Here is a 24,700-nt window from a genome sequence, read left to right on the forward strand (position 1 = left end):
GCTACTAGGTTCCTGGACTGAAAACTAGAGTAAAGGGAGGGCTTGAGTTCCCTCACAAATCCCCTGGAGAAGGGGCCTGAAGATCCTTTTATGGGTCTGGTCTCAGACTGAAGACTTAATGTGAGACTGCTGGACTCTGTAGGACTCTTTGTTACCACAGAAGGAGTGGGTGGGACTGTACATGCCCCACTTATTTTTAAGCAAAGTGCCAAATATCCTTCAATGGAAATGGGACAGGTTAGATCACAGAAGTCCCCTTGGGGTTTGTCATGATTATGAGGGTTAGCCAGCAGCCTGGGGATTAAGGGGTTAACTACACCTAGCCAGGTGGAGTGACCAATAGGAATGTAGGTGGGATTTTTCAAACTGGGACAAAGGAATTTGGGTTTCTTTTTTTCTTCTTCCCTTTTGTCTCTCTGAGAGAGTTCTCTGCAGCTACAGAGAGGGACAAGCATGTCCCTCTCTCTCCAAGACACCATTCTTCATTTTCTGTAAGTAGGGTAAAGTTTAGGTAGTTTCGTTAGGTTTTATTGTTTTATGGATCGGGTATGGGATCTGAGATATGGCACTGTTTAAAAGATGTTTTGGCTTTTCTTTGTAATTAAGTTCTAGGCCCATGGAGTTTCTCCATGAGTATATTTTGTTACCTCCCTATCTAGTCGTTATGTTTGCAACAGGAATCTTGTTGTAATAATAAAAGTTCTTTCTTTTCTTTTTATTAACCTGGCAGTGGTTAATTGTGTGCCTTGATTTTTATTTTAGGGGTAAGATTTCCCAAATGATCTTTCCCCTGATTTCTTTATCAACATTTGGGTGGTAGCAGCGGAAGTTTTATTCCCAAGATCTAGGTTTTTAAGATCTTGGGGGAAGTTTTAGACCAAAGCCTGGTAGATAAGGCTTTGGGGTACACTTGCTGGCCCCCACTTCTGCATTTATCATGCCAGAGTGGGGAAGGAGCCATGACATGGTGGCAGTGGTGGGATTGTTGGGTGGGGTACCTGAGGTGTCCGGCTGCCTGGCTTTCTCCAGCGCAACTTGGGCCTCTAGTTCTGCTCGCCTCGTCCCTGCTGCGATCTCTGCCAGTTTCACCTCCTGTTGTATACGCTTGGCCTCGGCCTCGGCCTCTCGTTGTGCACTCTCATGGAATGAGGAGTACAGCTAGTTTGGATTAGGAAGCCTAATCCGAACTAGCTACTCCGTGCCGCGTGTAGCTGCGTGGCCCGGGGTTCGAACTAGCCGGCATTTAAAAATGGTGCCGGCCGGCTTCATGCAAATGAAGCCCGGGAAATTCAAATCCCGGGTTTCATTTGCAATTGCGGATGACTACATTACCCCCACTAGTTCGAACTAGCGGGGTAGTGTAGACATACCCTCTGGGAGCTTGGCTTATCTACCTTAACCAAAAGAAGGCTGAGGGGAGATATGATTGCTCTCTTTAAATATATTAGAGGGATAAATGCCAGGGAGGGAGAGGAATTATTTAAGCTCAATACCAATGTGGACACAAGAACAAATGGATATAAGCTGGCTATTAGGAAGTTTAGACTCGAAATTAGGCGAAGGTTTCTAACCATCAGAGGAGTGAAGTTCTGGAACAGCCTTCCAAGAGAAGTAGTGGGAGCAAAAGACCTATCTGGTTTCAAGATTAAGCTAGATGGATTTATGAAGGGGATGGTTTGATGAGGTAACATGATCTTGGCAATTAATTGACCTTTCACTATCAGTGGTAAATAGGCCAATGGTGGGAAGATAGGAGTTACTATAGAGAACTTTTTCCTGGGTGTCTGGCTGGTGAACACATGCTCAGGGTTCAGCTGATTGCCATATTTGGGGTCGGGAAGGAATTTTCCTCCAGGGTAGATTGGCAGAGGCCCTGGAGGTTTTTTGCCTTCCTCTGTAGCATGAGGACCAGGTCACTTGTGGGAGGATTCTCTGCATCTTGGGGTCTTTAAACCATTGTTTGAGGACTTCAATATCTGAGATATAGGTGAGAGGATTATTCTAGCAGTGGGTGTGTGAGATTCTGAGGCCTGCATTGTGCAGAGGATCAGACTAGATGATCATAATGGTCCCTTCTGACCTTAAAGTCTATGGCTAAGTCTAGACTGGCATGATTTTCCGCAAATGCTTTTAACGGAAAAGTTTTTCCATTAAAAGCATTTGCGGAAAAGAGCATCTAGATTGGCACGGACACTTTTCTGCAAAAGCACTTTTTGCGGAAAAGCGTCCGTGCCAATCTAGACGTGGTTTTGCGTAAGAAAGCCCCAATCGCCATTTTCGCAATTGGGGCTTTTTTGTGCAAAACAATACCGCGTTATCCACACTGGCCCTCTTGCGCAAAAGCATTTGCGTAAGAGGGCTTTTGCCCAAATGGGAGCAGCATAGTATTTCCACAAGAACACTGACAATCTTATATGAGATAGTCAGTGTTCTTGCAGAAATTCAAGCGGCCAGTGTAGACAGCTGGCAAGTTTTTCCGCAAAAGCACTTGCTTTTGTGGAAAAACTTGCCAGTCTAGACGCAGCCATATATGAGTCTATGAGTCTATGAATTTGGGTTGGCCTGGGGCATGCCAGTGGGAAGTCTGCGCAATCCTTCCCCCCATCTCCTAGCCAGACCCCAGCAATACCAGGTAAGTCTGGTGTTAATCGTAATAGAAATATTTTCTGCTCCAAAGTCAAAGGCCTTTGCCACCTGAACTAAAAAGTACTCCCTGCTTGCTAAGCTATTATATTTGTAACTACTTTTACATAGTGCTTTCCATCTGTACCTCTTATAGCACTGCACAACCTTTCCCTAGGTCCATAGGTTCACACTCCTGCTCTCTGCTGTTTAGTCAGCCAAAGTAAATATGGAAATAGACAAACAGAATTCTCCAAATGTTAGTGCCAGCCTTCCTAAATACTCCTCTTTCTCTTTCTTCCAATCACATAAAGGTATTAATCCAGCAACATATCCAAGCGTATGATTAAAATTAAATATGTGCTTAATTCCCATTAACTTCCAATTGGCTTAAAATTAGCCTATGTTCAAATGCTTTGTTAATTCTGCCTAAATTCTGCCTCCTGATAGATTATAATTAGCCTGAAGTGAAGCAACATCTTAAAATACATATTGGCTGTAATAATGGGTTGTGGTTGTATCAGGATATTCTTATTTCATTCAAGCTGGTTTACAATATTGTTCAATATTTGGATACAATATGTTTGAGATTTAGTTAACCCTTGTCTATCCCAGCTTCTTCTTCTTTTTTTCCCCCCATTGCAAGACAGACCTAAAAGGGTATATACGATTACACTGGTATGAATTAAGAGAAATCACTGGGGCTAGGCGAGTCCAACAGCAGAGAACATGGTCTAACTGTTGTTTTAATGTAACGCTAAGAAAATTAAAACTATTTTGAGGAAATGGAGAAGGGGATTGTCTTTCAACTTTTGTTAGGAAGATCTCTGGAGCGAGAGCTATACCCTACAAGGGAATTGGGAAATTATTTGGCTACATGCCTAAAAACCACTTCAGACATGCTCATGCATTTGGATGGTAACCCAACGTTCATTTTAATTCACAGAAGTGCTTGAAACAACAACAGAATTTATTAGGCTAGATCCATGAGAGGTTACATTCAAATTCATTCTGTAGTCGAGTAGTAACAGCTGCTGCCAGGATTAGCCTTTTTGGTCAGTTGAATAAAGAGAATACCAAATAGTACAGATGGGGGTATAGCTAGCTACCATACCTTGTGACTGGTTGGTTGGGTTTTGTCTGTTGTTGTTGTTGTTGTTTTACAAATGATTAGATTTTTGTTTAGGTCCGAGGCAGAGGAAGGCAGTGATTTTGAGAGAGTGGGTGTAGCAGCCCATGTTGGTTTATAGTTTATGGCAAAGCTCTGACAGTGCTCACGGGTCCCACGCTTCTGGCAGACAGTGTTTGCCTCAGAGGCTCACTGTGACCCTCCATGCAGCCCCATACCCTTTACTAAAGGCAAGGATCACAGCCTACTGAGCACATCTCATCTCAGGCTAGTCCATAGTTTGGGGTAAAAACCCTCCATAGTTCTACTCTGACTTCTCAGGAGCAGATTCTATAGGGACATGGGGAGGGTTGGGGGGAACCCCGGCACACCCACTACTCCAGGGCCCCTTAGGCAGTGGCAACAGGCAGAGTTTCTGTTACTCCCAATCTGGCAGATTCTTTCCTGGGTCACTTCCTCAAACAGTCCCTTCCAGTACCTTTCTTCTGGCATCTGAGCAAGTCGGTCCGCTTCCTCCACAGCACTCTGCCTTACTCGCCATCCTTAGCTTAAACACATACTTCACCTTCTCTTTCTCAGATCTTAGGTTACTGCCTCCCTGGAGAGAGGCCTGCAGAAGTGCCCTGATTAGCCTTCTGCTTCTGGCAGGCTCTTAATTGGCCTCAGGTGCCTGCCTGATTATGCTGCACTAGGCTCTGCCCTGTTTACTCAGAGAAAAGAAAACTATTCACCCAGAGGCCAGCATACCTCCCTCCATTAGTGTGCGGCAGCCAGCTGGTCTGGGTGTCTCACACTTCTTCCCTCACTGCTCAACACCTAGAGGTAGAGCATCTTGGGATGTTAGGCAGTGTATACGCAACAGGCCATCAGCATTGCCATGTTAGCTCCTTACCCTGTGTTGCACGCAGGACAGGAAAGGTTGGTGAGACACAACCACTAAGTCACTCTCATGTTCTTTTTCTTGTTCTGCTGCTTTCATTGGTGGGGACATGGTCCGTCTCAAGGACAAATCTGCACCCAAGCAGATAGCACCATTGTGCTTCCATGGCCCATTTTACAGCAAGGCATTCTTTCTCGACCACATATTTACATTCCTTCAGGAGGAGGTTTCTGCTAAGGTAAAGTGTGGGATGCTCCTCCCCAACCATTTGAGACAGAACCGCCCCTAACCCAACCTCAGATGCATCAGTCTTCAGAATGAACTTGTTGGTGAAATCTGGCATTGGAAAAGGTTCAAAAAAGGACAACAAAAATGATTAGAGGTTTGAAACAGGTCCCATATGAAGAGAGATTTAAAAGACTTGGACTTTTTAGCTTAGAAAAGAGGAGACTAAGGGGGAATATGATAGAGGACTATAACATTATGACTGGTGTGGAAAAAGTAAATTAGGAAAAGTTATTTACTTGTTCCCATAATATAAGAACTAAGGGTCACCAAATGAAATTAATAGGTAGCAAGTTTAAAACAAACAAAAGGAAGTTTTTCTTCATGCAGTGCACAGTCAACCTGTGGAACACCTTGCCAGAGGATATTGTGAAGACTAGGACTTTACAAGGGTTAAAAAAAGAACTAGATAAATTCATGGAGGTTCGCTCCATCAATGGCTATAAGCCAGGATGAGTAGGAATGGTGTCCCTAGTTTCTGTTTGTCTAGAAATGGATGACAGGCGAGGGATCACGTGATGATTACCTGTTGTGTTTACTTCCTCTGGGGCACCTGGCATTGGCCACAGTTGGCAGACTGGATACTGGGGTAGACAGACCTTTGGTCTGATCCAGTATGGCTGTTCCTATGTCCTATGTATACAGAGTTTCTTCAGAGAGCAGGCCATAGCAACACCCTTTCTGCTATGATGGACCACTTAACCAGGTCCAGAGCACAAGCCTTCACCAAGTCTTTGAGGGGACTTGCTTGTGTGGCAAAATGGAGAATGAACCATTGGCAGTACCCCATGACCCTTAGGAATGCTCAAGTCTGCTTCCTGCAGTTTGGACGAGGCCACTGTTGAATGGCCCCCAATGTATTAAATTGAGGTTTTACCAGCCCTGTCCGCACCACATATCCAAGATACTTGGCCTCTGTGAACTTCATAGCACACTTAGCAAGGTTTGCTGTAAGACTGGCTAATCTAAAAGTATCCAGGATCCCCTTTACCTGTTTTAGGTGGATTTACCAGTCTGGGGTATGGATGATCACATCATCTAAGTAGGCATGGGGATGCAGTAGCTTATCCATTAGCTGCTGAAAAGTAGCCGGAGACCAACAGTGAGGACCATATATTGAAATACGCCCTCTGATGTAGAGAACACCATTTTTTCCTTAGCATCTTTGGCTAGGGGAATCTGCCAGTAGCTCTTCATAAGGTCTAGGGTCATTAAATATCTGGCATTACCCAGATGGTCCATTAGTTCATCTATTGGGGGGGAGGGGCGGAATGGGATACACATCAAACTGGGGTATCTTGGTTAGCTGCCGAAAGTCATTACAGAACCTAGTGGCACCTGCTCTATCTGGCTGGACCACTGGCTGTGGGATGCCTTCACGATCCCTATCTCCAGCATCTTTACCACCTCTGCTTTTTTCTCTTCCCTTTTTGCAGTTGGCATGTGGTAGGGCCTCATTGTCACTCTAGCCCCAGGGCTGGTAATTATGTGGTGAAACATCTCCATTGTTCACCCTGGTTTTGTCAAGAACACGTCCTGATTCCAGAGGATCATCTCAGAAACCTTCTTCTGGCCTGGTGTTAAATCAGGAGATACCTTTACTTGTTCTAGGGGTTTGTTCTTTGGGACTGAGTCCCTTTGGACAGCCATACAAGCCTCTCTCTCTTGCCAGGGCTTTAGAAGGTTGAAGTGTTATATGTGTTCCTGCTTTCAGCATCCAAGTTGCTGTACTTTATAATTTACCTCTCCTATGGGTTCAATAATCTTGTAGTGTCCCTGCCACTGGGACAACAGCTTACTTTCAGCTATGGGCATCAGTACCATGATTCGATTTCCTGGTTGGAACAGCTGAACCTTTGCCTTGTAGTATGTCACTTGTAGTATGCTCATTGGGCCTCTTGGGCCTCCTCCATATGTTTTCTCATGATGGGGGTAATCTGGGCTATCTAGTCCCTCGTTTGCTATACGTGTTCTACTATATTCCTTTCATCATGTAATTCCTCTTTCCAGATCTCTTTCACTATCTCCAAGATGCCCCTATGTATGAGGTTGCATACATACAATAGTTCAAAGGGGAAGACTCTGGTGGATGCCTGAGGAACCTCACGAATGGCGAACATGAGATAAGGTAGTAGCATGTCCCAATCCTTCCTGTCTTTGCTTGCCATCTCTCTGATCATGGCCTTTAACAGCCAATTGAATCTTTCATCCAGACCATTGGTTTGTGGGTGGTAAACAGAGGTCCATAAGGTCTGAACACGAAGTAGGGTACCCAGGTCCTTCATTACTGTGGTCATAAACAGGGTCCCCTGCTCCATGAGGATTTCTTTAGGTAGCCCTACTTGGGTGATGATTGCCACTAATTCCTTGGCAATCATTTTAGATGCTGTGTTTCACTACCACCAGTAAATATTGGTGGCCTCGGGCCATTTTCTCAAATGGCCCAACCAGGTCCATCTGTTCAAATGGAACGTTGATGATCAGCAGGGGAACCAATGGGGCTCATAGATGGGGATGAGGGCTGTGTAACTGACATTTGGGGCAGGAGATGCACTACCGCTGGACATCTTTGTGAACTCTCGGCCAAAAAAATTGGCTCAGGATTTTTGCCTGGGTTTTCTCCACCCCCAGATATCCTCCTGAAAGGTGACTGTGAGTGAGCATTAAAATTGCCCTCTGATGTTTTCAGGATTCGAAGAGCTGGTGTATGTACCTCTTGCTTTTATAGATGTACGACCCAATATAGGAGGCCCTTTTTGATTATGAAGAACAGACCCAGCCTTCGGGCTTTTCCTATTATGTGTACCCCATCTGTCTCAGTCACCTCTTTTCTGGCATTCTTCTATCTAGGGTGTTCTGCCTGGTCTTGTCCAAAAGTCACCCTCCCAAGGTTTATTAGCTAGGACTAAGAGGGTTTACAGTTACAAACTTACATTATATAACTAAATACAAAATGAGTGTCCCTTTTGGTAACACTATCTACATATTGTATCATCATTGACAATATCAAGCTGTCCCTCTTTCTAATACAAAAGTATTCCTAACCTTATGATTAGTCATCTTACATACAACCATAGTCAGTACAATAACATATACTAAAACACAAAAATGTAACACAAAACTGACAATCATGGAGTAACTAATAAGAGGTGACATTTCACTAAAAGATGAAAATACATCCCACCAATGGCGTACAGGTACTTCGTTATCTGCATTTACATTCACACTTGTTTTTGTCTTTACATTCTTTCTGACTTCACTTATTTTATCGACAGCGTGGTGTATAATTATCCCAGTTCTATTCCCTAAATCATTTATTTCTTTTACTATACCAATAAGCTAAGGGTGGTGGAACAAAGATTTCATAGCATTTAAGTTAGGACCAATTGATACAGGCTCAATAGTTCTTATCATCTTCAAACTAATAGTATATTGCTCCTCTGATGGTTCGGACAAGATCACCTTTACGTCACATCCTTGTATGTGAAATACCTTGCATAAGCATAAGTTAGAGGTACCTGGATTCACTACCTTATAATAGGTATTTACTGTAAAATGGGGGCACAAACTCCGAATACATACATACCCGTCTGCTATCTGAACCATGACAGAATTGTTGTTGTCATTACTAGAGGGATGCAAGTCGTAGTGACACTTCCCAAAATCGGGATTAAAACAGATGTGATCATACTCACATAATCCGGTAGTGCACGTATATCCAAGTCCGACCTGCTCCACACATGCCTGGAGGTTTACAGTTCTCACAGTAGAATCCTCCTCCTTTACATGTGCCCACATTCTATCTGGCAATGGAAGCAGCAAAGAATGATTTACAAACATTCCAATAGGTACAATAGGGTATATGTATTCTTTAAGCGCCTCCCCCATCATAAGGATGGACATTTGAAGTTTTTCTTCTTTTAAATAATACTTGGTGTGGAATACTGACCACCACTCTGGATTACTTCTTTCAAACTCATTCAAATAAGGCTGAAGCAATTTTGAGATTTCAACAGGTACTTTCCCACTGGCGCTATCACGCAGAATGTCTTTAGCGATATCTATTAGTATTGCTTGAGCTTGGATGCAAGCTAGAGCAAGTGACACGTTACTCTGTATATTTTCCATGATCTGTAAGAGCTGTAAATTATCTGCTTCTTGGATGGCAACCCATAATGGCAACAGTTTGGTAACATCCAGCTGCAGCTTATCCACAGCTAACAAAGCGTCTTGTATGGGATGTGTTAAGTCTACAAAATTGTTCGCAAGCGCAGCCAGTTGTTGGGCCATACGAATTTGACCTATAGCATTTAACGCTCCTATATCCGCTCCTGCTCCTCCTATTAACTTTGCTATCAAATCCCTTTTGGGCCGTTTTGTTATAATTTCAGGCTCCATGATTCTCAACCATCTATTCCATCCATTCAACATAGGGATAACGTAGGATTGACAATCTGGGTTAATCTTGCTGGTGGAAATATGCATGGGCATAGTTATTATTTTCACAGAATATTTTGGTGCTATCATCATTACTTTAGCAACGTCTTCCTTGATTACATATGGGCCTATATTAGACAGGGTAGGTGCATGAGCTACCATGATTTTTAGTTGGTATACCACTTCATACGGTCCTCTAACAGTCCAGGTGCCTGAGGTTTCTGTTTTCACTTCTACGTCACCATGGCATCCATAGCCGACCATATTCTTCCTGTTTTCCCACCTACAATATATCAACTCATGGTGAGTGCTAGATTGGGCTGTTTGTCCATGCATTCCGCAGTGAATTTGGCGAGTTGTCTTCTGACCATGAGGACTATATATGACTACTGGCACTTTTTCCGTGCCTGCTGCCATATGGACTATTTGAACAGAAATATTCATAGATCCTGGCTTGACAACTGTGGGACTTAATATGTCCATAAACACACATTTGGTTTGGTCCCATTTGCTGATGAGTGGTATATAGTTGACAAGGCACCTTATTGGTCGTTTTTCAGTACATCCTACTTGCTCTATGTCTATTCCCCAGTCACATCTTCCATGAGGGTTGAGGCCCATATCAAACCAATTGAGAGTTCTTATGATGACCTTTTTAGATTGTTTGGTAGCTGCAAAGGTTAACTCTGGGTAGCCGGATCTTTCATCCACAACCTTGAAGTAACATTTTCCTTCTGCCATAAATGCATACAAGATTAAGTCCTGTGATTTGAACTGTTCTAGATGTATTTTCCTCTGTCTCCTAGTGATTATGAAAGAAGTCTTTGGGATGTTCCACTCACTCAATGCCTTATCGATAGCTGTACATCTCCAGTAGTCGTTCTCTAGAAACAGTAGACCCCATGACGTTTGGATATAATATATAATCAAAAGTATAACAGTGTCCATATTGTTCTGTAAGGAAAGAAAAAGAACAAGCATTAGCTAACTGACTCCAGGGACATTCTTCACAGGGTCATTAGGAGGATCCTGTCGATGTCTAGGTTTCCACTTCTTTAACTGGGAACTGTGGAACCATTTCTTTAATTTCCGCTTTCCTGCCACTATCTCAATTTGGTATACAGTAGGTCCTGCTTTACCAATAATGAAACATGGGCCTAACCATCTGGGGCTGAGAGGATGTTGCTTTTCACTAATATACCTATACAATACTTGGTCTCCTATCTCCCATTCTTGCGTACAAAGTTGATTTCCTAATCGCTGGTCCATTTTCTTCATATTTTTCTTTAAGTTCAATGCTACGTCATATTGTATGGATGATATGGCTGTAAGGATTCTCTGGATATAGTTGTCGGTCATCATTCTGGGCTGAAACTCATCTGGTGGCACCCCTCCTTGTATTCACCATAGTTCTGGTGTCCTCATAGATCTTCCTAATAATACCTCATGAGGTGAATAACCATTTGCACTTATGGTAGAGCAGATGGCCATTAGTATCAGTGGGATGTTTTCGTCCCATCTCTTCCCTGACGAGTCAATCACCTTCCTTAGTGCCGTTTTTAGCGTCCGGTTTGATCTCTCGACCAACCCTGATGATTGAGGGTGTCTGGCTATGTGGAATCGTTGTTTGATCCCTAAGGCTATGCATAGTTGTTTTACAACGTCACTGGTGAAATGAGTGCCCTGGTCACTATCTATTTCATGGGGCAACCCAAATCTGGCAAATACCTCATTTAATAGCAACCTGGCGGTGGTTTTTGCCGTGCAATTCCGTGTGGGTATTGCCTCGATCCACTTAGTAAATGGATCTACTATTACCAAGCAGTATGAATTTCCCTTTGCTGTTTTAGGCAGAGGACCAATAAAATCAATTTGTAACTGATACCAGGGTCCATGGATCAGTTGATGACGGATTGGCTTACAGTGGCGGTCCATTTTTGGATTGTTTTTCGAACAGGTTAAACAGTTCTGAATAAAGTGCTCTGTGTCGGATTGCATATTAGGCCACCAAGCCACTGTGGATAATCGGTCCATGGTCTTTTCACACCCAAAATGTCCTTAATTATGGGAGAGAGCAATTAGTTCTTGCCTAAGGACGGTTGGTAACACTACTGTTGGAATATCATCTGTCTCTTCCCTTTTAGTCATTATTACCCCACCAGGATGGACAAAAATTTGACGATCCCTATATTTTCCTTCTTTTGCTAGAGCAGTTACGTCTCTATCCATTATTTGCATTTACACCAAATCCACAGTGATACCTGCATCTTGATAGTCTTTAGGTGGTTTGATTTCATGAACCACTTCCTTTGCTGTCATTTCCCAGGCTTGATCTATAGGCAATGAAGCTGCAGTCTTTGCTAACTGATCCACCTCATTGTTAAGTTTAGATATTTCTGCCTGGTTTTTACGGTGTGCTTTCACTTTAAATAGGTAAGTCTTCCCTGTATGCATCTTGGCTAAGTTCCATATATAGTTAAGCAGCGATGCATAGGCTACTGGCTTGCTGTTAGTGTACACATCCCTCTCTCTTTCCAGATGGTCATCCAATCTACTAGCGCTCTTAGAACCCACTCTGAATCAGTACATACTGTAATATCCATGCCAGGATTTTTGTTTTCTAAAGCCAATATCACGGCTACAATTTCTGCCGCCTGAGCAGACATGGTTCTGATGGGCTTCAAAATGTCTTTTCTGGATTGGACATGTAGGGCTGCAGCTCCAGTTACTAACTTTCCATCTCTCCGATGACAACTCCCGTCCACCACCCATATATGTTCTGGGGTAATTTTCCGGACAAGATCATAACCTTCTGTTAGAGAAAAAGGGGACATCACTTCTGGAGGCCGAATATCTGGGATAGGGCATTCATGTTCTTCTTGTTCTGAACTCTTTACTGGTTGGCACAATATTGCAGGGACGACACTTGGCATGTTAGTATGTTCAACCACAATTGGATGATTCATTAATGTCAAGGTCCATTGGGCAAGGCGAGGGTGGCTCACTCGACCGTTATTTGCACGCCCAGAAATAATGTACCTCACCGGGGAATGACATGTCCTCAAAACAATAGGGGCCATCCCTATAAGGTATTCCCAGTGGTTTAGGGACCAAACCAAGGCGAGCACCTCCTTCTCACAGGTGGAAAACCGTTGCTCAGTCTCTGACAACATTCTGGAACCATAGGCCACAGATCTAATGGAAGTTCCTTCTACATAAGGACCGCTCCAATTCCATCTTTATTGGTGGACAACTGCATGTAGAACTCTTTAGATGGATCAGGATAAGCCAGAGCTGGGGCTTCCATCAAAGCCTGTTTCAACTGTTTGAATGCCTCTTGGTGAACTGAGGTCAATTGCCATGGTTGATTCCGTTTAAGCAATGCATATAGGGGCTTTGCTTTGGCTCCAAAGTTTTCAATAAAGTCTCTACTGAATCCAAGGAGCCCTAAAAACATTCGCAATGAATGGACGTCCGTTGGTGCGGGAAGACTGGCTATCATTTTGACCCTCTCATGGTCTGGCTTCCTTCCTTTTTCTCCTAGCTCCATCCCCAGGTACGTAACCTTTTGTTGGACCAACTGTGCCTTGGACGGATTGATCAAGAATCCTGCTTCCTTTAAGAGTTTGAACACCTCTGCTAGTACTTCCAGATGTTTCTCACGATTGGCAGTCGTAATTAAAATGTAATCTACATAACTCACAACGTGCTCTGCAAATTTACTGTTCTTCCATAAACCCGACACGACCTTATGGCAAATAGTGGGTGCGTTGTGAAAACCTTGAGGCACCCTTGTAAATGCATACTGCTGATCTTGATAAGTAAAGGCGAATTTGTACCATGATTCTGGAGTCATTGGGATGGAAAAGAAAGCATTAGAAATATCAATGACCGAAAACCACCTTGCTCCACTTGCAATTTGCGCTATTATTTCGGGGTATTTTTCCACTACGGGAGTCAATCTTGGTGTTACCTTATTCAGTTTTCTAAAGTCAACAGTCAGTCTCCACGATTTCCCATCGGCTTTCCGCACTGGCCAAATGGGAGAGTTGCAAGGGCTTTCACATTTCACTATAATCCCTTGGGCCAGCAAGGCCTGAATGGTGTCTTTTATTCCTTCATTTTCTTCTTTAGGAAATTTGTATTGATGCACTGGCCTAGGGTCTGGTCCAGATACCTCGACTGATGTTTTCACTTTCCCGCAACTTAATTTGTGTGGCGCAAATACCTCTTGATGTTGTTCAACATTAGCCTGTATAGATGGCTCCCAAGTGGGCATTGACAAACTGTGGCAAGCTTTTATTGCTCCTAATCAATGGGTAGGATATATTGTTGTTCCCACATCATTGCTTTCACTAGTTCTGTACATACAATGATTGGGTAAGTCCACAACTAGTCCAAATTTTTGTATTAAATCTATGCCCATGATTCCCATGCAGTCCAGTTCTTGTATTCCAATAGCGTTGGTAATTTGTAATGGTCCTAGTTGACAAACAACTCCAGTGATGAATGGTACCAAAGAAGTCTTGCCATTATATGATTGTAATGTCCGGATGTAATCCACTGGTATATTCTTCAGGTTAGGTAGTTGCTTGGTGCATATGAGACTGGTGGAAGCCCCTGTATCCACCAATGCTCGTTTTTAAAAACACCCAAACTTCCCTTTGTAGATGATATCTACTGTTGGTCTTCCATAGAGATCAAATGTAATTGGAATAATCCGTTCCATTCCATGGGGCTGGGAAGCTTGGCACCTTCAATGTTGAACTTCCTGGTTCCCACGGTCAGGGTTCCCATGCTCTTCCAGATGGCTGCCTCCTTGTACATTCCAAGATGGCGTTTCCATACAGCAAGATGGTGCAGTACATCCCGTAACAGCCGCACAAGATGACATCTCGTTATTTGCCTTCGCATCTGCTTTGGTCTTCCCTTCCCAGTATATTAGCTCATTAAAGATGGAATCAGTATTTAGGGCTTTTACCTTATCCCAAGGTCAATATTTTGAAAGCCTCTGTGCCAAAACTTTCCTGGTTACAAAAATTTCATCTCTTTTTCCCCACAACACATGAGATGGTTTCTCAAAATTTCTTTTCTCTTGCTTTTCAGATGGAACCCCTCCTTGCAGGGCAGATACCTTTTTAACTTCTGCTCCTGCTAACTGCTGCAAGTTATAAATTTCTCCTATCTGATCTTCTGAGAGAGACAGTGGGGCTTTGGTATGATCATATGCCCCCAATGCCAGTTTTAAACTAGGGAGTAGACCTTGATAACACATCCGCCGAAACTGAGGAGTGTCACACCAGACGCCACCCCCCTGACCACTCTGTGGGGGTATGTCTACAGTACCCTCCTAGTTCGAACTAGGAGGGTAATGTAGGCATACTGCACTTGCAAATGAAGCCCAGGATTTGAATTTCCCGGGCTTCATTTGCATAAACTGGGCGCCGCCATTTTTAAATCCCTGCTCGTTCGAACCCCGTACCGCGTGGCTACACGCGGCACGAACTAGGTAGTTTGGACTAGGCTTCCTAGTCCGTACTACCATTACTCCTCGTGGAGTGAGGAGTAACGGTAGTTCGGACTAGGAAGCCTAGTCCAAACTACCTAGTTCATGCCGCGTGTAGCCGCGCGGCACGGGGTTCGAATGAGCAGGGATTTAAAAATGGCAGCGCCCAGTTTATGCAAATGAAGCCCGGGAAATTCAAATCCCGGACTTCATTTGCAAGTGCGGTATGCCTACATTACCCCGCTAGTTCGAACTAGCGGGGTAGTGTAGACATACCCAGGGTTAGATAACCAAAATAAGGTCTTTTTCCTTATAATATAGGAATCAGGTTTTTCTCCTGTCTTTTGGGTGTCTGAATAAGCTTTTCCCATGAGATCCTCCTGAGGGAATAAATCTTGTATACAGATGTATACAATTCTTTAGGGTCTATATTAGGATTACCAACCTATAAGGCAATGCCAAATAGTCCTCAACTGGCATGCATTCTTTTAACAAAACAACAACGTCCTCTGGGCTCAGATTCAGGGTAGCACACACTCTGGCAATCCAGTCTACTACCTTTTCCCTGTTACATGGCCCTATAGTCCTTCCCAGAGCACGAGCTTGTTCTGGAGTTAACACTCGCTGTTCCTGTTTTATAACAGGGCCTGGTTGTCCAGGATACTGCACCCTAGTTGTGGTAATAGGAGCCATAATTGCTAACTCCTTACAGTCCTCCCCTCCTAGATACTGTGGAGGGGGAGCAGAAGGAAAACAAGACTCCGCCTCACAGTCTCCCAGCCAATCCACCTGATGGTATTTAGGTTGGATTGCTGCTACCACTCCTTTAGCCATCCCTAACTGTTGTTTTAACTTAGCAACCTCCATCTGGCACTGTGAGTGGTCCCCAGCAACCTTGGAGCTACTAGCCTCTTTTAGAAGCTGTCTAATAACTGCGGGTATGTCTACACTACAAAGTTAATTCAAACTAATGGATGTTAGTTCGAATTAACATTAATAGGCGCTACACTAGCGCTCCGCTAGTTCGAATTTAAATCGAACTAGCGGAGCGCTTAGTTCGAACTAGGAAAACCTCATTTTATGAGGATTAAGCTTAGTTCGAACTAGCTAGTACGAATTAAGGGGTGTGTAGCCCCTTAATTTGAACTAGTGGGAGGCTAGCCCTCCCCAGGTTTCCCTGGTGGCCACTCTGGCCAACACCAGGGAAACTCTACTGCCCCCCTCCCAGCCCCGGACCCCTTAAAGGGGCACGGGCTGGCTACGGTGCCCGTGCCAGGTGCAAGCCTGCCAGCACCCAGCCAGCAGACCCTGCACCTGGCACAGATCGAGCCACCCACCCGATGCCCCCCAGACCTCCCACTCTTCCCGGGACCAGGCTGGCGGCTCCCGGGAGCTTGCCCGGGACCACAAGAGGTGGGCACCCGCCTGGTCCAGTGCAGACATCGTGGACCTTGTCCACAATCTCCGCACTAGGCACAGGAAAGTGGCTGGCTAGGGCAGGAGAGCTGCCAGCCTGGCCACCCAGGAGCAGGTGTGCAAGAGAATCAAGGGGGTCCACTGAGACCCCCGACCCTGAGCCCTGAGCTTACAATGACCGTCCTGGGTCAGACCAAAGGTCCATCTAGCCCAGTAGCCTGTCTGCCGACAGTGGCCAACCCTAGGGATCCTGGAGGGGATGGACCGAAGACAGTGACCAAGCCATTTCTCTCATGCCATCCCTCTCCAGCCTTCCACTAACCTTGGGCAGGGACACCACTCCTATCCCCTGGCTAATACCACTCCATGGACCCAACCTCCATGACTTGATCTCACTTCCCTTTAAACTCTGTTCTAGTTGTAGCCTTCACAGCCTCCTGCAGCAAGGAGTTCCACAGGTTGACTCTTTGCTTTGTGAAGAACAACTTTCTGTTACTAGTTTGAAGCCTGCTACCCATTCCTTTCCTTTGGTGTCCTCTAGTCCTTCTTTATGGGAACTAATGAAGAACTTTTCTGTATGCACCCTCTCCACCCAACTCCTGCTTTTAGAGACCTCTATCCTGTCCCCCCTCCGTCTCCTCTTTTCTAAGCTGAAAAGTCCCAGTCTCTTTAGCCTCTCTTCATATGGGACCTGTTCCCAACCCCTGATCATTTTAGTTGCCCTCCCCTCTCCCAGCCTCTCTCTTCCCCTCTCCCACCTCCTTTTCCTAGTATCCCCCAGTTTTGTTCAATATAGACAGATTCCATTTTTGAACACAATTGTCCTTTATTTTGTACATCAAGAAGAGGGGCTAGGGAAGGGTAAGTGGAAGGAGGTGAGGGAGGAATGGGGCACGAGCCCCTGATGGGGAGGACTGGGCTGGCTCTGTGGGCTTCTGGGGGTGGAAGCTCTCCTGCAGCCCCCCAATTGCCCCCTCTCCCCAGATGGCAGCCTGCGGCAAGTGCAGTCGGGCTGATGGCTGAGTGGTGTGATGTGCCCAGTGTGGGTAGTCCGGGCAATCCAAGCCAGGACTGCTTTGCAAGCGGGGCACCCCTGAGAACTGTCTGTCCGGGGTGGGGGTCGGGACCCTTTAAGCACAGCCCTCGGCTAGCCTGAGACAGCATCTCCACGCTCTAAGTCCTCCTCTGATGCCCTGCTTCCGGCCATCCTTAAGCCTGGTTCAGGGTCCACTTAATGTGGACATGCTAGTTCGAATTAGCAAAACGCTAATTCGAACTAGTTTTTTAGTCTGGATCCGTTAGTTCGAATTAGCTTAGTTTGAATTAACTAATTTGAACGAAGTTAGTTTGAATTAATGTTGTAGTGTAAACATACCCCAGGATAGTTCAGCATATGTTTGGGAGAGGTGAGAACATGTTTCAATGTGAGCCTTCCTCAGTACAAAAGGCTCCTTTCATTCTTGCCCTTCTGGGAGAAGCAAACTACTAAATCCAGGAAAATTCCTCCCAAGAAGCATTGGATATGGAAGGTGGAGGAACCACACATGCATGTACCCTGGTGATGTTTCCCTGAACTTTCATAGGTACTGCTCCACGGGAGTAGTAGCCAACAGTCCCATGGATACAGGTGATCCTCATGCAATTAGCTTGCTTTAGCTGACTGGGCTGCGCTGAGCCCCCCAAATCAGAGTGATGGTGCTCCTGGAATCCACACGTGCCATCATTTCTATCCCATCTATCTTCACTGGCCTTGTATACTTATATGGGGTAACCGCGATCCCCACCAAGTTGAGTAGGGTACATGGATCATCCAAGTCCCCAACATTATGTTGCATTGGTTCCTCAAGATTGGGGCATTGAGCTGCTATGTGGCCTAATTCCCCACGCCCATAGCACCTGTAGTTGCCCCTCTAGACCTGTGGAGAAAGGAGTTTAGCCTTGGGGCTAGAGGCAAGGGTCACAGCCTACTGAACCCTTCCCATCACCGTTTAGCCCACAGTTTGGGGTGAAAACCCCTCTGTAGTTCTGCTCTGAGATGGGGGGAACTCGGGCTCACCCACTACTCTGCATTCCAGCCCAGAGCCCCTTGGGCAGCAGCAACAGACAGGGTTTCTATTATACCCAGTCTGGCAGATTCTTCCCTGGGCCACTTCCCCAAATGATCCCTCCCAGTACCTTTCCTCTTGCATTTGAGCAAGTCAGTCTTGTTCCTCTACAGCACTCTACCTTACTCACAGTCCTTAGCTCACACACCTTCTTACTCTCAGATCTTGGGCTACTGCTCACCCTGCAGGCAGGCCTTGTAAAGAAGCCCCAGCAGCCTTAATGAGCTGAAGGTGCCCTGACTGGTCTGTTGCTTCTGGCAATTTCTTAACTGACGTCAGGTGCCTGCCTGATTATGCTGCACTAGGCTTGCCCTTGTTTACTCAGGCAAGCATAAATTGTTCACCCAGATGTCAGTACACCTTTCCTCCATTAGTGTGTGGCAGCCAGCTGGTCTGGGTCTGTCACAAGTTACACACTTGGGCTGTGTCTAGACTGGCAAGTTTTTCCGCAAAATCATCTGCTTTTGCGGAAAAACTTGCCAGCTGTCTACACTGGCTGCTTGAATTTCCGGAAAAGCACTGACAATCTCATGTAAGATCGTCAGTGCTTTTCCGGAAATACTATGCTGTTCCCTTTTGGGCAAAAGTCTTTTTCCGAAAGACTTTTGCGCAAAAGGGCCAGTGTAGACAGCACAGTACTGTTTTCCGCAAAAAAGCCCCGATCGCGAAAATGATGATCGGGGCTTTTTTGCGGAAAACCGCGTCTAGATCGGCCACGGACGCTTTTCTGCAAAAAGTGCTTTTGCAGAAAAGCATCCTGCCAATCTAGACGTGCTTTTCCGAAAATGCTTTTAACGGAAAAGTTTTCAGTTAAAAGCATTTTCGGAAAATCATGCCAGTGTAGACGTAGCCTTAATGTATTTCACCAGGATGGGATACTGAGTAGTCTACCAGTTGGAAGTGGGACAACTGTTTTATCTGTTGATGTTCTGAATTCTGCCTAGGACAGTTGCTGATAGAAAGTTATAACCAGGTGTTGCCTGCTTGGTGTGCCATGTGAAACATGTTGGTGGTCAAAATTTGCATTTTCTTGTGTCAATAACATGCAATTACCTCCACAGTTTGTGTTAATTGGCCTTTTTGTTGGCAGTCTCAGGAGAGGAAATGGATTAAATGTCCATGGAAACTGAATTGTCTTTCCAGGGTGGTTCGAGTCTGATGAAGGAAGTAGGTGTGTGTAGGGAAATCTGCCTTGCTGCTCTCTTTGGTGTCCCTACTTGGTAGATAGGTAAATGGAGACCTACAAGAGTCAATCTACAAGGCTCTAATTTGACATCTTTTGCAAATACTAAAATCACCAAGAGAAACAACTTCAAGAAAGGAAAAATTGTATTCTGGCACAAAATACAGGACTATGTAGCACTACATAGTCCTGTATTTTGTTTCAGCTACACCAGACTAACACGGCTACATTTCTATCACTTTTCTGGCACAGACACTGGAAAATGCAAAATGTAAGGCTTGATAGCCGTATTTCCAGCTGTTCTTTAAGAAACAGACTGGGTCCAATGTAAGTGTGCTGCATGTCCATGTTTGATGGCATTACCTTTGAAAATCAATTTGTTTTTCTTGTTTCTGATAAGAGAGAATCTGGCAGTTATGTGGCACATTTTTCCAAAAGACACATTGGACTAGAGATTGTTTCCAGGAGATCTACATACATTAGACTGATGAGAAGTTACTGCTTACTACGAAGAGAGCATACTCCTGTGTGATGGAGATGACATTTACAAAGGTTAATAATCTTGTGAAAAATGTCTTGAATGAAATAATATAATTCAGTGGTAAAATAGCACATTTAATCACCTTCTTCCTCCATCTCAGTTCTGGGCTCCATCTATGGTACAGGTTTAACTGCTGAATTTTGTATTACTTGCTGAACTAACTGGAGCAGTATTTGAAAGTGCATAATATTAATAAATACATTATTACAGATCTGCCACTTCAGCTAAAGGACAAATGATTGCTGATTTGCCCCAAATCCACTGCTTATGTCTGCCTATCCCTTTTTTAGCATTGTCCTTTGAAACATTTTACGTAGTTGTCACACATTAGCAGATGATGGACTTCCACAGGCAACTTCCAATGAAGATTATTTTTTTAAAGGCAAATCCTATCATAATCTCCTGTTTTGGAGGGTCACAGTGGTCATTTTGCATCTTGCTCCATGGTCCAGCTTCTGAATTTTGGCACTTGATCGCTGGGATACAGGAGGGCAGGAGTGCTATATGCGCCCAGAACCTGCTCAGATATTACCTGAAACAGGGATCGAGGCAAATGAAGAATTGTCTGTTTATATGGCCAAACTGAACTGTGACTGTCCCACTGGTGGAACAAACAACTACTTCACTATTGCCTCATTCGTGCCCCAGACTAGAGTTTATTTGCCCATTGTAGACTACAGCAGTGATGGAGATGTCCGGAGAAATTAAATGAGCCTGATTTCAAGCACATCACTCTTTTCTGCATAAGCAGGTGAATGGTGTCAGTAACCTAATAGGGAACAGATGAGAGAGACTTATTTTACACTGTTAGTGCTGAAGAAGGGTGAAATACACAAAATGCACAATGGTTTTCCTTATGTGTCACTCTTTAATTTTAATTATTAGTAAATATAGAAGAGAAATTATGCCTTAGTATTTTACTTGTACCTAAACTATATGACTTGTTTGTAATTTACATTGCAAATCTGACAGAAAAGCAAAACATATTGGCTGTGTCTACATTGGCACCCTTTTCCGGAAAAGGGATGCTAATGAGACACTTCGGAATTGCAAATGCCACGGGGGATTTAAATATCCCCCGTGGCATTTGCATGAACATGGCTGCCGCTTTTTTCCGGCTCGGGGCTTTGCCGGAGAAAAGCGCCAGTCTAGACGGGATCTTTCGGAAAATAAGCCCTTTTCCGGAAGATCCCTTATTCCTACTTTCAAGATTCCTTATCCCTTTCAAGTAGGAATAAGGGATCTTCTGGAAAAGGGCTTATTTTCTGCAAGATCCCGTCTAGACTGGCGCTTTTCTCCGGCAAAACCCCGAGCCGGAAAAAAGCGGCAGCCATGTTCATGCAAATGCCGCGGGGGATATTTAAATCCCCCGCGGCATTTGCAATTCCGAAGTGTCTTATTAGCATCCCTTTTCCGGAAAAGGGTGCCAGTGTAAACACAGCCATTATGAAAAAATAATGTTTGCCATTTCGAATAAAAACATGTTTGGTTTTTTGTTTGTTTAATTTAAATTAAAATAATATACTGTGTAGTTGTGCTATATTTCTAGGCCACAAGAGGGCATGATGGTTTTAAAAAATCATTGAGAATTAAAGCTTCAGGGGGTAGCCCAGTTAGTCTGTACCGGATACACTTGAAAAACAACAAATGGTCTGGTAGCACTTTATAGACTAACAAAACATGTAGATGGTATCATGAGCTTTCGTGGGCACAGTCCACTTCTTCAGATGACCGGAGTTTTGAGTTTAGGATGTGCAGATCCAAAATAAATTGGGGAAAAGAAAGAGGAGGGAAGGAAAAAAAGGAAGGGGAGGGGAAACAAGGAGCAGAGGGAAAACAAAATATCAAAAGAAAAATGAGTAGGTAGAAATGGCAATTTATAAACACACAAAGATTGGATAGTTAAAAGAAAGCAGATAAGGATCAAAGGATAGCAATAGGTAGGAAGGGTACTAACGCAAGAATCTACACTCAGGGTGTGTCTACACTGCAAAGTTAATTCAAAATAACAGCTGTTAGTTTGAATTAACTTTAATAGCGTCTATACATGCCCTTAATTCAAATCTGGTAAACCTCATTCTACGAGGAATAACACTAAATTTGAAATAGTTATTTCAAATTAAGTTCTGCGTAGACACTTAATTCGAAATAGGGGGGCTCCAGCCCTTCCCAGGGAGCCCCGATGGCCACTCTGGGCACAACCAGGAAAACTTAGTTTCCTCTCCCCCAGCCCCGGTGGACGCTTTCCCTCAGGGTTTCCTGGATCCTGACAGCCCCCCAATGGACCCCCCCGGATGGCAGCCTGCAGCAAGTGCAGCCGGGCTGATGACAATGACTCCACGAAACGCACCGGTGTGCCCAGGGGAAGCTCTGGCTCCATGTGGCCAAATGCTGTGGTGTCCCGAGTTTGGGCACTCAGGGCACTCCAAGATAGGACTGCTTTGCTGTCCCTCATTGAGTTACACAAGCAAGCGGGGAACCCTGAGAACTGTCTGTGCGGGGTGGGGGTAGGGTCCCTTTAAGCACGGAGCTCAGTTAGCCTCAGGCAGCAGCCCCACACACTAAGTCCTAACCTGATGCCCTGCTGGCACTGGTTCCAGCCAACCTTAACTTCGGTTCAGGGTCCACTCAGTGTGGATGTGCTATTTCATAACATAAGAACGGCCGTACTGGGTCAGACCAAAGGTCCATCTAGCCCAGTAGGTCTGCCGACAGTCCAACACCAGGTGCCCCAGAGAGGGTGGACTGAAGACAATGATCAAGCGATTTGTCTTCTGCCATCCCTCTCCAGCCTCTGACAAACAGAGGTCAGGGACACCATTTCTATCCCCTGGCTAATAGCCTTTTATGGACCTAACCTCCATGAAATTATCTAGCTTCTCTTTAAACTCTGTTATAGTGCTAGCCTTCACAGCCTCCTCTGGCAAGGAGTTCCACAGGTTGACTACACGCTGCTTGAAAAAGAACTTTTGCTTATTAGTTTTAAACCTGCTACCCATTAATTTCATTTGGTGTCCTCTAGTTCTTCTATTATGGGAACTAATAAATAACTTTTCTTTATTCACCCTCTCCACACCACTCATGATTTTATATACCTCTATCATATCCCCCCTCAGCCTCCTCTTTTCTAAACTGAAAAGTCCCAGTCGTTTTAAACTCTCTTCATATGGGACCCATTCTAAACCCCTAATCATTTTATTTGCCCTTTTCTGAATCCTTTGCAAGGCCAAAATATCTTTTTTGAGGTGAGGAGACCACATCTGTACACAGTATTCAAGATGTGGGTGTACTATAGTTTTATAAAGGGGCAGTAAGATATTCTGGGTCTTATTTTCTATCCCTTTCTTAATAATTCCTAGCATCCTATTTGCCTTTTTGACCGCTGCTGCACACTGGGTAAAAGTTTTCAGAGAACTAGCCACGATAACTCCAAGATCTCTTTCCTGATTTGTCGTAGCCAAATTAGCCCCCATCATACTGTACCTATAGTTGGGGTTATTTTTCCCAATGTAAATTACTTTACACTTATCCACATTAAATTTCATTTTCCATTTTGTTGCCCAATCACTCAGTTTGGTGAGATCTTTTTGGAGTCCCTCACAGTCTGCTTCTGTCTTGACTATCCTAAACAGTTTGGTATCATCCGCAAACTTTACCACCTCACTGTTTACCCCTTTCTCCAGATCATTTACGAATAAATTGAACAGGATTGGTCCCAGGACTGACCCTTGAGGGACACCACTAGTTACCCCTCTCCGTTCTGAAAATTTACCATCTATTCCTACCCTTTGTTTCCTGTCTTTTAACCAGTTCTCAATCCATGAAGTGAATAGCAGCAAAACGCTATTTCGAACTAGTTTTTGTGTATGGATGTGTTATTTCGAATTAGCTTAATTTGAATTAAGTTAATTCGAAATAGCGCTGTAGTGTAGACATACCCTAAGAGCTGTTGGCACCTTCATTGAATATTAGGTTGATAATGTCCCAGCCATCCGTTATAATGGATGTTAATGTAAATGTATTAACTATTGACATTAATGACCCCAAATTTGCCTATGTCTCTCACAAAACTTCCATGATCTTATTTTAATTATAAATTTATATATAAACACTGACTCTAGCAACCGAAATTAGGTAAAATGTTTGTACTAGATAAACAAATCCCACTCAAGTTCATATTGTTTGCTTGTTATTTTGTTAGGGCTGCTCCAAAGCCCACTGAAATGACTGGAAGTTTCTCTTTTCTTCAGTGGATTTTGAATTGGGTCTGTAGTCTTCAAATAAATATTATGTGTTCTTTATGAGTTTCTTACATGAGAATACTTAAGAACAATTAAGTTGAAATTCCATAAGGACAATTGCAAAGTAATTCACATAGGAAGGACCAATCAGTTGCATGCATACAAAATGGGAAATTACAATGTAGGAAGGTGATAGAAATGTAGCCGTGTTAGTCTGATCAAGCTGAAACAAAATACAGGACTATGTAGCACTTTAAAGACTAACAAGACGGTTTATTAGATGATGAGCTTTCGTGGGCCAGACCCACTTCCTCAGATCAAATAGTGGAAGAAAATAGTCACAACCATATATACC

Source organism: Pelodiscus sinensis, chromosome 10 (genome assembly GCF_052426305.1).
Source record: "Pelodiscus sinensis isolate ZL-2025 chromosome 10, ASM5242630v1, whole genome shotgun sequence".
NCBI lineage: Eukaryota > Metazoa > Chordata > Testudines > Trionychidae > Pelodiscus > Pelodiscus sinensis.